This window comes from Ischnura elegans, chromosome 13 (genome assembly GCF_921293095.1).
Source record: "Ischnura elegans chromosome 13, ioIscEleg1.1, whole genome shotgun sequence".
Taxonomy (NCBI): domain Eukaryota; kingdom Metazoa; phylum Arthropoda; class Insecta; order Odonata; family Coenagrionidae; genus Ischnura; species Ischnura elegans.
In genome coordinates, this window is record NC_060258.1 from 17,176,057 (window position 1) to 17,190,485 (window position 14,429).

Sequence of the window (14,429 nt, forward strand, 5' to 3'; positions counted from 1 at the left end):
AAAATTTCTTCGTTTAGTTATCCCAAAAAGCTATAAAAAAAAGTCTCCAGCATCCTTATTTGCAAGTCTTTCAATAGGACTTTTGGAAATCCACGATAGGTAGACCATTGAACATCACAAGGACACCCTTGCAGTGGCTGGGAAACGTAATTTTAAATCCATGGTAAAACGTTTTGAGTATGCAATATACATGTAACCGATAATTACGTAAAGCAATGGCTACGACATCGGAGTAAAACCCGCGGATGGAGTTTTCCTACTCGGTTTGGGATTGCGGCAGAGCATAAATGAATATCACCAACTTTTGGCTCATAATACTGTTAAACATTTCAATTTACTTTTTATCGACCTAGTGCGTATTTTTTCTCAGAAAATGCCCAAAGAAAGTTCAAAAATTGGAAGCATGCTTGGGATCATAGATCGGTGGTACAAGGTCCGTATAGGACTGGTGTGGTAATGACGGCAGTGTAGCCACCTTCCGGAGCATATTGGAAACTTCATGAGTCAAAGGGAGTCCCGCTCGATTTATCAATTCTACCTAGTCCCGCCCGTTAAGTTTGTTGACAAATGACGATCGTGGCCGTGTCTTCGCGTGGGTGAAAATCATTTTAAAATTTGTCGCCCTAATTAATATAATTTCACTGTATATAGGTCGGATGTAAGTTTAGATAGGAAATTAATTAATATACAATGCTTAGCGTTGCCTGGATTTCCGAGTTCCTGAAATTCCAAGCTTGAGCTTGTGACTCAACTCCTAGCCTCCTGGATCGTGGTGAGTTGAGCTGTGATATAATTACATGTTAGCCTTTAAATGAGGAGATATTATGCTGAGCAATACATGTATAGTTTTTATTATTGCCAGAATTTCTTTTGAGCCTCTTTTAATTTATGTTACGGCATTAGGGCAATCGCTGAGGCTAACAGTTAATTTTTGGTTCATTCATGATTTTAACTGATGTGTGGTAATATGATTTTACTATTATCGACTATGTAAAACAGCCTGTTATGTGAAATATACCGTTTGACTTTGTGCCTCATCATGATTCACGTGTACCATCGTATGAGGCACATACTGTAAAAATCGTTCGGCGTTGATCAATTGATTCGTGGGTTTCATATAGTTAATTGTGAACAATGCTTTCTGTGACATTTTTGTCCTCGTCGAAACACAATACAAGTAGCCATTCGTTATTAAAGTTATCATTGTTAAAGTGATTTCTCGAGTTTATGGCTGAATCTCAGAACTGGAGCTGCTTGGTCTTGTTATATGTAGTTGGGTATCGGTTTTGATTAAGAGCTGTCTATCTTGTAGAAATGCTTGCCGTTTAATGCGATTGTATTTCTTCAAAATCGTATGTTTAATCGGCGCTATATTTGTTGAGGCTAGGAGCCATTTGCCTTCCCGAGGACCTGGCCAAATTAATTTCCGAATTAATTGGTCAAATTAATTTCCCCTGTGGATATTTCGCACTTTGCGGTTTACCTCTGGCTTTTTTGGTAGCCATTCGTAAAAATACGGGGAATATCAGATGCCTGTATTTCTTCGTTCATTATTGTATTTCTTAATTTATGTAAATCAGGCCGACTGTAAATGTTTGACAGCGAAGCATTTCGTTATTACAATTGTTTTTTTTTTTTTCGGGAAAATACAAGTCCAAGTATATTTCTTGTTGTTGTTTTCCGCAGTTCCCAGCTTTGCAGCTGTCTCCTGGGTCAGGAAAATACAGATATTAACTGAAAGTGTATATATCTTGAAGCCCTTACCTTTCTTTAACTTGGATAACAGATTTTTGCAGGTAATTTATTTTTACCTGATCATCCCATTGAGTGCACATTTTCTATTAGTGCATTTTTCCATTGCAGTTTGTAGACATACGAGTGTCTGTCTAGCCTCCAGTTTTCTCCAATCCTCACAGTATATTCTAGTCGGTCAGTCTAGTCGGTGTGGCTTTAAGGTCAGTATTATAATTCTGCTTTTTCTATTCGTAAGGGTATATTCAATTGAACCCATGACATTGCAACCTATATTTGCTCTTAGGAACACAACTTTGCATGCTCAGGTTTATGTGCCTGAAGCTGCTGAAGGTAGTTTCATCTTCATTAATTTCGATTGTTCAATAAAAGCATTAAAAATAATGCCTTTAAGTGTTCACTGCTTTTGTATGTTAAAGCGTATCAGGAGGGAATTTCATGTTCCGGCTTGCATTGAGAATGCCCTTGCTTTTTTCATTCAAGTGTTGTGATTTGGGAAATTTTTATCTTCTTTGTGTGCTCGCATTCATTGTGAAAGGTAATAAAAATTACTAAAAATATTCCTTGGGCCTGGAATGGAACCTTTGGCCGTGCAGGCAGTTCTCTATTGGGGTATGAAAATGTATAAATTATTAAAATTGGAAATGTAATTTTATGGTAAATCTTTCTGTTAGGATCAATAATACCATGTTTACTAGATCTCAGCTGTGAAAAAGTTCATTAGGGGCCTGCCAAAAAAGCCCAAAATTGATTGAAAAGGATTGTGTACGCATCATAATTCAGCAAACTATCTTCTTACTGATTTGTGAACACACAAATGATTTTGTCATGACCAAACATGTGGAAACCCACTAACCAACTTCGAAAGGGTTCTGTATTTCTATTTGTACATTTTTAAAAGTTTTGTGGTGAACCTACACATCTCCATGTTCAATCTTACATTCATATGTGTTGACAGAATATTATTTGTGATAATGTATTGTGTAACCAGGCCCATCAATATCATGTTTATTGTGGAAAGAAATTAACTATTTTTAATCGGAATTGTGCTTATTTTATGATGGTATTTGGAGCATCTAATTGAAATTATATAATTAAATTCTGAGAACAAAAGTGTGGTTTGTTGGATCAAGCATGGTCGTGGTACCCACATTCAATTTCCTCAAAGCAATTAGTCTGTGTTCACGTATTCCGTATTTGTTTCATTTTCTTTGAGGCCTAATGCACATGCGTGGAAGATCAGATTCAGACCTGAATTTCTCCTCATCCGGGTACTCGACTGTTATTTGTTCTATTCTTCTGCAGATGATTCTTGTCAATATCTTTGACACACACGTTATCAGGCTCATGGTTTTAAAATGTTCACAGTTCTCAGCCCTTTTTTCTCTAGCAAATTGGGATTATAATATTTCTCTCCAAGTCCTTTCGCATCTCACATTGCACGTGTGGCTTTCTACAGCTGGTTCAACGTCTTTTCTCCTGCATTTTTATTTAGCTCTGCTGGAATATTGTCAATTCCAGTTGCGTAAATCATCTACAGGTCTCTTACTGCCTCATCAAATTCTAATTCATATTAAAATTGGGGCTCCTGTGTTATCTTTATCCACTTCCCTTTTGTTGTTGACACTTTTTGTGTTTTTGTGTATATCCAATGTACAATTCCACCAGATATTCCTTCAGCTTCTTCACTTTTTCTTAATTTTCTATCATTAGTTCTCCATTCTTTTCCCACAGGGTATAAACATCTTACGTGTCTTTCCTTAAAGTTGTTCCTCATTATACTTAAGGCAGCCTCTTATTTTACTGTGCACAGGATTGTTTCGTAGATCTTAACAAATACTTTTTCATTCGCACATCTCCAGCCTTCATTGCTTTACAACATTATTTTGCTCCTTATTCTCTTGTAACTTTTCTGTGTAACATTTCTGTTTTTCCATTCTAAATTTTTTCATCTTTCTTTAGTAATGCTTCAGACTGCCAATGTGATCCATGTAATTTTTAAAAACTTTATGATATATGTATCTGGCTAAACTGTGTGTTGCATATCAGTTGGACATGTTGCTATGAATTTTTAAACTGCGTTTTCCCATTTAATGGCAATTCTCACCATTAATTGAATGTAATTTGGAAATCATTTCATGCAGAGAGTGGTACAGGTAGGTATAATTGTGTGTGGTATTACATAAATGGAAGAAGGTTCTCTGAGTGCTGAAAATATTTTTAAAAGATGGCATTACCTTCAATTTACGAACTAAACTCCTTAGTGTGTATAGAATTGTGAAACGCTCTCTTTCTCACAAAAGGCAATTGATTTGTCTTGATGGTTTTTAATTTTCACAGGGTGATATATCAAGCATCTATGAAAGTATCCTACAGGAGCTAATTATGTGGAGGGTAAGTCTTGTTTATAGTAATTACTCAGGGCCCATGAAAATATGGCAATTGATGATTAGTTCTTGGTTAATTCCGCATCGACTTTTTATTCGGGACTTATGACAGGCAATGGGGCATATTCCATCTCGGATGCTGATAGGCTCGCAAGAGGAAAACAACACATCCTTAACGCACTCCAAGGGAATGGCTACGAACGGGAACTGATTTGGAAAATCATGCGTAAGGAAGAAGGGAAACGAGATGTGGCCTTGGATACTGCAAGTGAAGACTAGCAAAAGGCACACGCTCTCTTTCCATATGTTGCAGGAACTTCGGAGAGGATAGGGTGGTTTCCAAAATATAATTAATAACTTCAGGCTTTACTTTGTGAAACCTCTCCATATTGGAAGTTAGGAAATAAAACTTCGTAAGGTTCACTGTTATTTAATTATACGCACGACCCGGGTTTCGTAACTTGGTTACATCGTCAGGTGACTGATCTTGTATGCATCATGCATTCATACACAAAGTACACAAGTGACTGTGAGGACATCTATTGGAAAGGAAAAGGACTGGTTGAAAGATCGGAGGTGAGGGTTAAACACGGACTGAAACAGGGAGAGGGGGTGGGGGAAAGGGGCAGCCTTGTTTTGGGAGGAGGGTTTTTCCTGTGAGGATCTGACCAGCCAGGGGAGGGCGGGGTTAACGCCACCGCTGACGGGGCTCACCGCCACCTTCTTAAGCTCTCGTCTCCTCACCCACTTGTTTTTATTATTTTTATTATTTAATTCCTATTATTTTTTGAATTGCCCAAATCGAAAGATTATTACTCCTTAAGCATGCATTTCATGCTTTTAGGTTTTTAAATGACGATATCTATTTTTCGCGATTAAATGAAAAGTGAAAATTTTCAAGCGCACGTAAACGCAACAGCTAAGTATGGATGCTGGGAAAAGCCCATGTGATGTCATACATGTTCCCGCTTCCGCCGCCGTGTGAGGTGACCTTGGGGCGAGGGTATGTGCACTGCTGAGATGGAGGCTGCTAGCAGGTAGCACTAGGCTTAAATAAGGATTATTAATACCTTATCAAACGAAGAAAACTTTCCAACCTTTGGCCATTTTAATTGGTGATTATTAAGAAATGTTTCCCTGAGCTCTGTGCCTCATGCATGCATTAGTAATCTCAGACGATGTAAAACTCCTATCCACTCGTATAGAAACTAGGTCCCTGTGACATCACGTGGAGTGGCATCGTATGGGCGCCAATCTGGCCTTTTTCTTTTAATTTTATTTATTTATAATTTAATTCATTGGGTTGGAGATGGTGAAAGTGGACACATATGCCAAGTTCTGTTGGCAGGAGTAATTGGGGAGAATAATTGTTTTTGGGACATGGAGGAAAGGTTCCCTGTAAACACAAATAGCTGCTGAAGCGCTGCAGCAGCGCTGCACCGTAGCGCTGCAGACGGTGCCCACGCGCTGCTGACGAGCGACAGCAGCCTTCAAATTTCCGTTTTTTGAATGCCACACGCGCTGCTAGAGCGCCACTGTAGCGCTGCAGAACAGCTGCGGCAGCGTAACGGAGGAGCATCACGAGCGCTGCTGAACAGCTGCAGCAGCGCCGTTCAGTTGCTGCGGCAGCGCTGCAACAACCGTCTTGCAGCGCTACACCAGCGGTGCTGCGGCGCCCGAATTTCGCTTTAATTGCGTATTGAATCAAGCTTATCCTTGCCAATTAATACCCGGTGGCCTATCCCTAAAAGCAATTCCATCATTCATGTGCAGGTCTGAATTATCGTCGCTGCTATGCTCGTAGATATGTCTACTTGTCCGGGCACTCGTCAGCCTGGCAGGTGAATGAAGAAATAGCTATTGGGCATATGCTCTGAAAGAGTACTGAAATAAATTATTAGGTCTTGATTGAATTACGCAGTTCAATCAAGACCTAATAATTTATTTCAGTACTCCTTCATAGCTTATGCCCAATAGCCATTTCTTCATTCACCTGCCAGGCTGACTAGTGCCCGGACAAGTAGACATATCTACGAGCATAGCAGCGATGATAATTCAGACCTGCACATGAATGATGGAATTGCTTTTGGGGATTTACACTGAAAGCATACCATCAATGAAAAGGTCCGGAATAACCTGCATAACTATGGCCACAGGGTAGTAAACCAAAACGAAATTACCTTGACAAGAAGTTTGGCACACAGGGTAGAATTCTATGACGGTCATAACCTAGAAAGTAAAATTTCCATAGACTTTCACTCTAGGCTCACATCAGTACTTCACTCAGCCAAAACAGCACTAGTTCTCAAATCTCGAATCAAAAAAAGAATGCAAAATTAAGAACTGGTAACCACTCCATACAAAGCGTACAACAATCCTTCAGCATACCAGTCAGCATACCTTAAACAATCAATCAATCAGCATACCTTAAACACAGATACTTACTCACCATTCGCTATATAGCATTATCCTTACAGCAGAATGAGTTTATGGTAGAAGAATAAAATCGCAAAAATTCAAAATATGCTTAAAAAAATTTATTTTCAGTGCATCTTTTAATTTGCATCCCAAAAAGTTACAGAACAAAGAGACAGTATGCAAGGCCAGATTTTAATAGCAATTAATGGCAGTGGAAGTTTCTCTGCCCTCTCCTCAGAATATAAATTTGAAAATTAGAGAATAAACAAAATTCATGTTAAGTAATTAATGCATGATATGTCAGCAGAAGCAATGCAACGAAAAATCATCAAAAGCAAAGGCAACAAACATAGTACTCAATATAGAATGAGAATGCACCACAATTCCTAGTTACAGAACAAAATGACAGTACCCAAGGGCAGAATTGCATGGCATATAATAGCAGTGGAAGTTTTTATGCTCTTTCTTCGAAATACAAAACTGAAAATTTGAGAATAAACAGTGGTCGTTTAAAGTAACTATGCTAGACACATCAGATGAAGCAAGAGCAATTCAATGAAAAATAAAAGCATATATTCATAATAATGCAACAGTATACACAATCGCTGTCAAAAACAGATCTCCTTATCCTGGTGCAATTGCTGGTACCACTCTCCTATCTTTTTATTTATTTTACCAAAACCAACATGAACCAGCGTAGGCTTCTTATCAGCATCTGAGGAAATACCAAAGAACACACATAAAGCATCTACTGATACAAAAGACGCAATCAATGGGAGATCAATTGTGAAAGGAGGGAAGGAATAAATGACAAGAGTAAAAACTATACCAAGAATAGCTTTGCAATAATTATAATATTTATCATGATGAATCATAAGCACGCAAGAGGATTCCCACATGCACACCACACGGTCACAACAATGTTACATGCGCCAGAAAATTACACTCTCTCATTTATATAAAGGCTAAACTTGCCAAACACTCATGAAGGCAATCTACCCTGAAGCTAGAACTTGCAAAAACATTGTCAATATTTTCTAATTTGTTCTCAGAAGGTTCAGTGAACACACTCTTGAAGTAGGAATTCAATAAATTGACTTTCACGAAACTGTTTGCTAATACTTATCCATCATCGTATTTTAGCGATCAAACGGAAAATATTTTACATTGCTCGTACTTCCCTAACACCAGACCAAAATGCTTTTGAGTTATCCCGTTACTCCTCTACCAGCGTTTTCATTTTAAAATTCGTCAATGCATTCTTGAAGGCTTACTTAAACTTTAAACAACTTATATTTTTTAATTAGTAACACGAGATAATTACTGGATAAATCAGTATTGACATCTTCCATTTTAGCAGGGCATTCTCTCTGTCGCTTTAATGATTTTTTCACTCCCGCGTCAGCCCATCTCGTTAGACAATCTTTTTAGTATTTTACTAAAAAGGTTGGCTAACTAGAAACTTTTCAGCTGTGAACTTTTCCTGAGATATGCGTTACAAATTTCCTATTTCACTATTAATGGAAACCTATATGATTATTATTTTAAAGCTTATTTCCAATGGTTCCAAACATAACTACGACCACGTATGTAAACAAAAACACTCACTCTTAAAATGTGTTTATATTCACCATGAAAGAATGCCAATTCTACCTAATTTCAAGGAGCATTGAATTTAAAGTAACTAAAATTATACATTTTAAAAGAAGATGATAAATTCTTAACTAATTAGAATCCCCAAGGACGATCAACAGTTCCACGACGTTGGCCGCCATAGCCTCAGCAAACTTCCCAAGCACCCTGGTAAACAATCGCGTATCGCGTAGCGGAGGATTGTTGCACAAACTCGCATTTGCAGCGTTCCAGCAGCGTGCTGCAGGCATGCTTTGGGCATGCGCTGTTGATGCGCTGCAATTGCATGTTTCGCCAGCGTGCTGCGAAAGAGCGCTGCACAAGCGCTGTTACCGCGCTTCATTGAAACGGAAACGAACTTGCAGCTGTGAAACCCCTGTGCAGCGCTGCTGCAGCTATTTGTGTTTACAGGGTTGATTGTCATTATAAGGAAGAGTATATGATTGGGAGAGGTAAAATTTCAGCACTCAAATCAGCTGGTGGAGGATACTTGGAAATATCATTCATGCAGGAATAAAATGTTAAAGAGTGATTTCGTTGTGGTGGCAACTAATCTTATAGTTTATAACTGTGCAAATACCACTGTAGCACATTGAGGTGGAGGGTGAGGTTTTATAATACACTAGTTACAAAAGCAATTTTCAATAGATCTGGATCAATTAAAGCTAGTGTCAAACTTGTTATGTTCTAATGCGCAGCTAATACATGCTGTACCTGGTAAGAATTTCATTATGAAAATGAGCTACATATAGCTTGGTGCAAGGCCAAACCTACCCTAAAAAAACAATAGAGGTTGGATGATATGGGTAAACATTAAAATTTCTTGTGCATTAATATCTGTGAAAAAGTTTTAGTTTAGATTGGTGAACTAAATTAAATTCTACTTGGTTATGTCTACTGGATGGTTAATTGTTCACAAGTTTCATTGAAAATTATTTCAAAATGAATTATCCAATGGGCAGAATAAAGAATTATATTTGAGCTAGTAATAATTGATTACACGTGGATTCCATGGCAATTTTCCATGTGGATTCAATTTGGAAATTTTCCATGGATTATACATGGATTCCATGGCAATTTTCCATGTGGATTCCATGTGGAAATTTTCCATGGATTATTCATGGATTCCATGACAATTTTCCATGTGGATTCCATATGGAATCAGTGGCGCCGACTCCATGGGGCCTGAGGGGGCCCGAGCCCCCCCAAAAATTCGTTACAGATGTGAGGAAAAAATGTGTAAGGCTTGCCGATTTTCCCAGAAGTGTCCAGATATCGAGATTCGAGTGATCAGGGTTCTAATGTTGATCATATGACTCTTCTAAAATGCTTAAAAACTTAAAATTCACTGCTTATAAAATTTACCGGGGCAAGGTCCCTGGTTTGGGCCCCCCCAATATTTTTTGTAATTTGGCACCCTTGTATAGAATCCATGGGATTTAGAGGACATTTGCCAATAAAATCCATGGAAATTCCATATGGAATCCATATGGATCCAGGGTATTTCCATCATGGAATTTCCATGGATTACAGTTAGAATCCATGTAGATTCCACTGTGTGTGCTGTCTGGGTTCTTATACATTAATATCTGTGAACATTTTTTAGTTTAGATTGGTGAACTAAATTAAATTCTACTTGGTTTTGTCTACTGGATGGTTAATTGTTCACAAGTTTCATTGAAAATTATTTCAAAATGAATTATCCAATGGGCAGAATAAAGAATTATATTTGAGCTAGTAATAATTGATTACACGTGGATTCCATGGCAATTTTCCATGTGGATTCAATTTGGAAATTTTCCATGGATTATACATGGATTCCATGGCAATTTTCCATGTGGATTCCATGTGGAAATTTTCCATGGATTATTCATGGATTCCATGACAATTTTCCATGTGGATTCCATATGGAATCAGTGGCGCCGACTCCATGGGGCCTGAGGGGGCCCGAGCCCCCCCAAAAATTCGTTACAGATGTGAGGAAAAAATGTGTAAGGCTTGCCGATTTTCCCAGAAGTGTCCAGATATCGAGATTCGAGTGATCAGGGTTCTAATGTTGATCATATGACTCTTCTAAAATGCTTAAAAACTTAAAATTCACTGCTTATAAAATTTACCGGGGCAAGGTCCCTGGTTTGGGCCCCCCCAATATTTTTTGTAATTTGGCACCCTTGTATAGAATCCATGGGATTTAGAGGACATTTGCCAATAAAATCCATGGAAATTCCATATGGAATCCATATGGATCCAGGGTATTTCCATCATGGAATTTCCATGGATTACAGTTAGAATCCATGTAGATTCCACTGTGTGTGCTGTCTGGGTTCTTATACATTAATATCTGTGAACATTTTTTAGTTTAGATTGGTGAACTAAATTAAATTCTACTTGGTTTTGTCTACTGGATGGTTAATTGTTCACAAGTTTCATTGAAAATTATTTCAAAATGAATTATCCAATGGGCAGAATAAAGAATTATATTTGAGCTAGTAATAATTGATTACACGTGGATTCCATAACACTTTTCCATGTGGATTCAATTTGGAAATTTTCCATGGATTATACATGGATTCCATGGCAATTTTCCATGTGGATTCCATGTGGAAATTTTCCATGGATTATTCATGGATTCCATGACAATTTTCCATGTGGATTCCATATGGAATCAGTGGCGCCGACTCCATGGGGCCTGAGGGGGCCCGAGCCCCCCCAAAAATTCGTTACAGATGTGAGGAAAAAATGTGTAAGGCTTGCCGATTTTCCCAGAAGTGTCCAGATATCGAGATTCGAGTGATCAGGGTTCTAATGTTGATCATATGACTCTTCTAAAATGCTTAAAAACTTAAAATTCACTGCTTATAAAATTTACCGGGGCAAGGTCCCTGGTTTGGGCCCCCCCAATATTTTTTGTAATTTGGCACCCTTGTATAGAATCCATGGGATTTAGAGGACATTTGCCAATAAAATCCATGGAAATTCCATATGGAATCCATATGGATCCAGGGTATTTCCATCATGGAATTTCCATGGATTACAGTTAGAATCCATGTAGATTCCACTGTGTGTGCTGTCTGGGTTCTTATACATTAATATCTGTGAACATTTTTTAGTTTAGATTGGTGAACTAAATTAAATTCTACTTGGTTTTGTCTACTGGATGGTTAATTGTTCACAAGTTTCATTGAAAATTATTTCAAAATGAATTATCCAATGGGCAGAATAAAGAATTATATTTGAGCTAGTAATAATTGATTACACGTGGATTCCATAACACTTTTCCATGTGGATTCAATTTGGAAATTTTCCATGGATTATACATGGATTCCATGGTAATTTTCCATGTGGAAATTTTCCATGGATTATTCATGGATTCCATGACAATTTTCCATGTGGATTCTATATGGAATCCATGGAATTTAGAGGACATTTGCCAATAAAATCCATGGAAATACCATATGGATCCAGGGTATTTCCATGGATTACAGTTAGAATCCATATGTGGATTCCACTGTGTGTGCTGTCTGGGTTGCTGCCTTAACCGTTAGGATTTCAGTCGTGATGTCACATATACGAATGAATAAATAAACAATGAGAAATGGATTCAAAACAGAAAGAGGTGCTTATTAAAATTATTACTTTATAACTCCAAAAGTAACATACTTGATACATTTAATTCATATAATAATTAATACCTGTTACCGAGCAGCGAAATATTGGCGATGCTTTTTGTCAAAGGCCCTGTGATTGGTTGGTTTCATCCAATTGGATGAAAATTTAGAACCTGTCCTATCCATTTGTACAAATCGGTGATTTGTACAAACGATAGGACCAAAAGCCAGTTGGACAAAATTTTGACCGTGGGACAGGGTGCGCGTCAGTTGCATCAAATTTTGATCAAAATATTTTGACGCAAATTTGACCGTGGGACATCGGCTTTATGTTAATTGATTGGCCCTAATGTTGATGTAATGGCCCTGAAGTGAATCTTTTATTGGCTTACCACAAAACCCATAGAGTTGGAAGACTAATTGCTTAGACTCTGGCTATACTGGAAAATTTCTTCGTTTAGTTTTCCCAAAAAGCTATAAAAAAAAGTCTCCAGCATCCTTTTGTTATCCCGAAATGGGCATCCTTATTTGCATGTCTTTCAATGGGACTTTTGGAAATCCACGATAGGTAGACCATTGAACATCACAAGGACACCCTTGCAGTGGCTGGGAAACGTAATTTTAAATCCATGGTAAAACGTTTTGAGTATGCAATATACATGTAACCGATAATTACGTAAAGCAATGGCTACGACATCGGAGTAAAACCCGCGGATGGAGTTTTCCTACTCGGTTTGGGATTGCGGCAGAGCATAAATGAATATCACCAACTTTTGGCTCATAATACTGTTAAACATTTCAATTTACTTTTTATCGACCTAGTGCGTATTTTTTCTCAGAAAATGCCCAAAGAAAGTTCAAAAATTGGAAGCATGCTTGGGATCATAGATCGGTGGTACAAGGTCCGTATAGGACTGGTGTGGTAATGACGGCAGTGTAGCCACCTTCCGGAGCATATTGGAAACTTCATGAGTCAAAGGGAGTCCCGCTCGATTTATCAATTCTACCTAGTCCCGCCCGTTAAGTTTGTTGACAAATGACGATCGTGGCCGTGTCTTCGCGTGGGTGAAAATCATTTTAAAATTTGTCGCCCTAATTAATATAATTTCACTGTATATAGGTCGGATGTAAGTTTAGATAGGAAATTAATTAATATACAATGCTTAGCGTTGCCTGGATTTCCGAGTTCCTGAAATTCCAAGCTTGAGCTTGTGACTCAACTCCTAGCCTCCTGGATCGTGGTGAGTTGAGCTGTGATATAATTACATGTTAGCCTTTAAATGAGGAGATATTATGCTGAGCAATACATGTATAGTTTTTATTATTGCCAGAATTTCTTTTGAGCCTCTTTTAATTTATGTTACGGCATTAGGGCAATCGCTGAGGCTAACAGTTAATTTTTGGTTCATTCATGATTTTAACTGATGTGTGGTAATATGATTTTACTATTATCGACTATGTAAAACAGCCTGTTATGTGAAATATACCGTTTGACTTTGTGCCTCATCATGATTCACGTGTACCATCGTATGAGGCACATACTGTAAAAATCGTTCGGCGTTGATCAATTGATTCGTGGGTTTCATATAGTTAATTGTGAACAATGCTTTCTGTGACATTTTTGTCCTCGTCGAAACACAATACAAGTAGCCATTCGTTATTAAAGTTATCATTGTTAAAGTGATTTCTCGAGTTTATGGCTGAATCTCAGAACTGGAGCTGCTTGGTCTTGTTATATGTAGTTGGGTATCGGTTTTGATTAAGAGCTGTCTATCTTGTAGAAATGCTTGCCGTTTAATGCGATTGTATTTCTTCAAAATCGTATGTTTAATCGGCGCTATATTTGTTGAGGCTAGGAGCCATTTGCCTTCCCGAGGACCTGGCCAAATTAATTTCCGAATTAATTGGTCAAATTAATTTCCCCTGTGGATATTTCGCACTTTGCGGTTTACCTCTGGCTTTTTTGGTAGCCATTCGTAAAAATACGGGGAATATCAGATGCCTGTATTTCTTCGTTCATTATTGTATTTCTTAATTTATGTAAATCAGGCCGACTGTAAATGTTTGACAGCGAAGCATTTCGTTATTACAATTGTTTTTTTTTTTTTCGGGAAAATACAAGTCCAAGTATATTTCTTGTTGTTGTTTTCCGCAGTTCCCAGCTTTGCAGCTGTCTCCTGGGTCAGGAAAATACAGATATTAACTGAAAGTGTATATATCTTGAAGCCCTTACCTTTCTTTAACTTGGATAACAGATTTTTGCAGGTAATTTATTTTTACCTGATCATCCCATTGAGTGCACATTTTCTATTAGTGCATTTTTCCATTGCAGTTTGTAGACATACGAGTGTCTGTCTAGCCTCCAGTTTTCTCCAATCCTCACAGTATATTCTAGTCGGTCAGTCTAGTCGGTGTGGCTTTAAGGTCAGTATTATAATTCTGCTTTTTCTATTCGTAAGGGTATATTCAATTGAACCCATGACATTGCAACCTATATTTGCTCTTAGGAACACAACTTTGCATGCTCAGGTTTATGTGCCTGAAGCTGCTGAAGGTAGTTTCATCTTCATTAATTTCGATTGTTCAATAAAAGCATTAAAAATAATGCCTTTAAGTGTTCACTGCTTTTGTA

The 14,429-nt window shown here is 37.9% G+C and overlaps 1 protein-coding gene across 12 annotated transcripts in view; it reads left to right on the plus strand.

The window, feature by feature from the left end:
- The first annotated feature begins 550 nt into the window (after positions 1–550).
- The window catches only part of LOC124170323, a 137,484-nt gene continuing 123,605 nt past the window's right edge, over positions 551–14,429 (plus strand). For 4 of the 12 annotated variants that reach the window (XM_046549031.1, XM_046549039.1, XM_046549043.1 and 1 more), the window contains exons 1-5: positions 551–772; positions 1,687–1,796; positions 1,864–1,955; positions 4,093–4,146; positions 14,130–14,221. The gene's annotated coding sequence lies outside the window, so the exon portion shown is untranslated. Of the gene's footprint in view, positions 773–1,686; positions 1,797–1,863; positions 1,956–4,092; positions 4,147–12,816; positions 13,039–13,952; positions 14,063–14,129; positions 14,222–14,429 lie in introns of those variants that run through there. The other 8 variants (XM_046549033.1, XM_046549036.1, XM_046549032.1 and 5 more) reach the window with 8 other exon arrangements.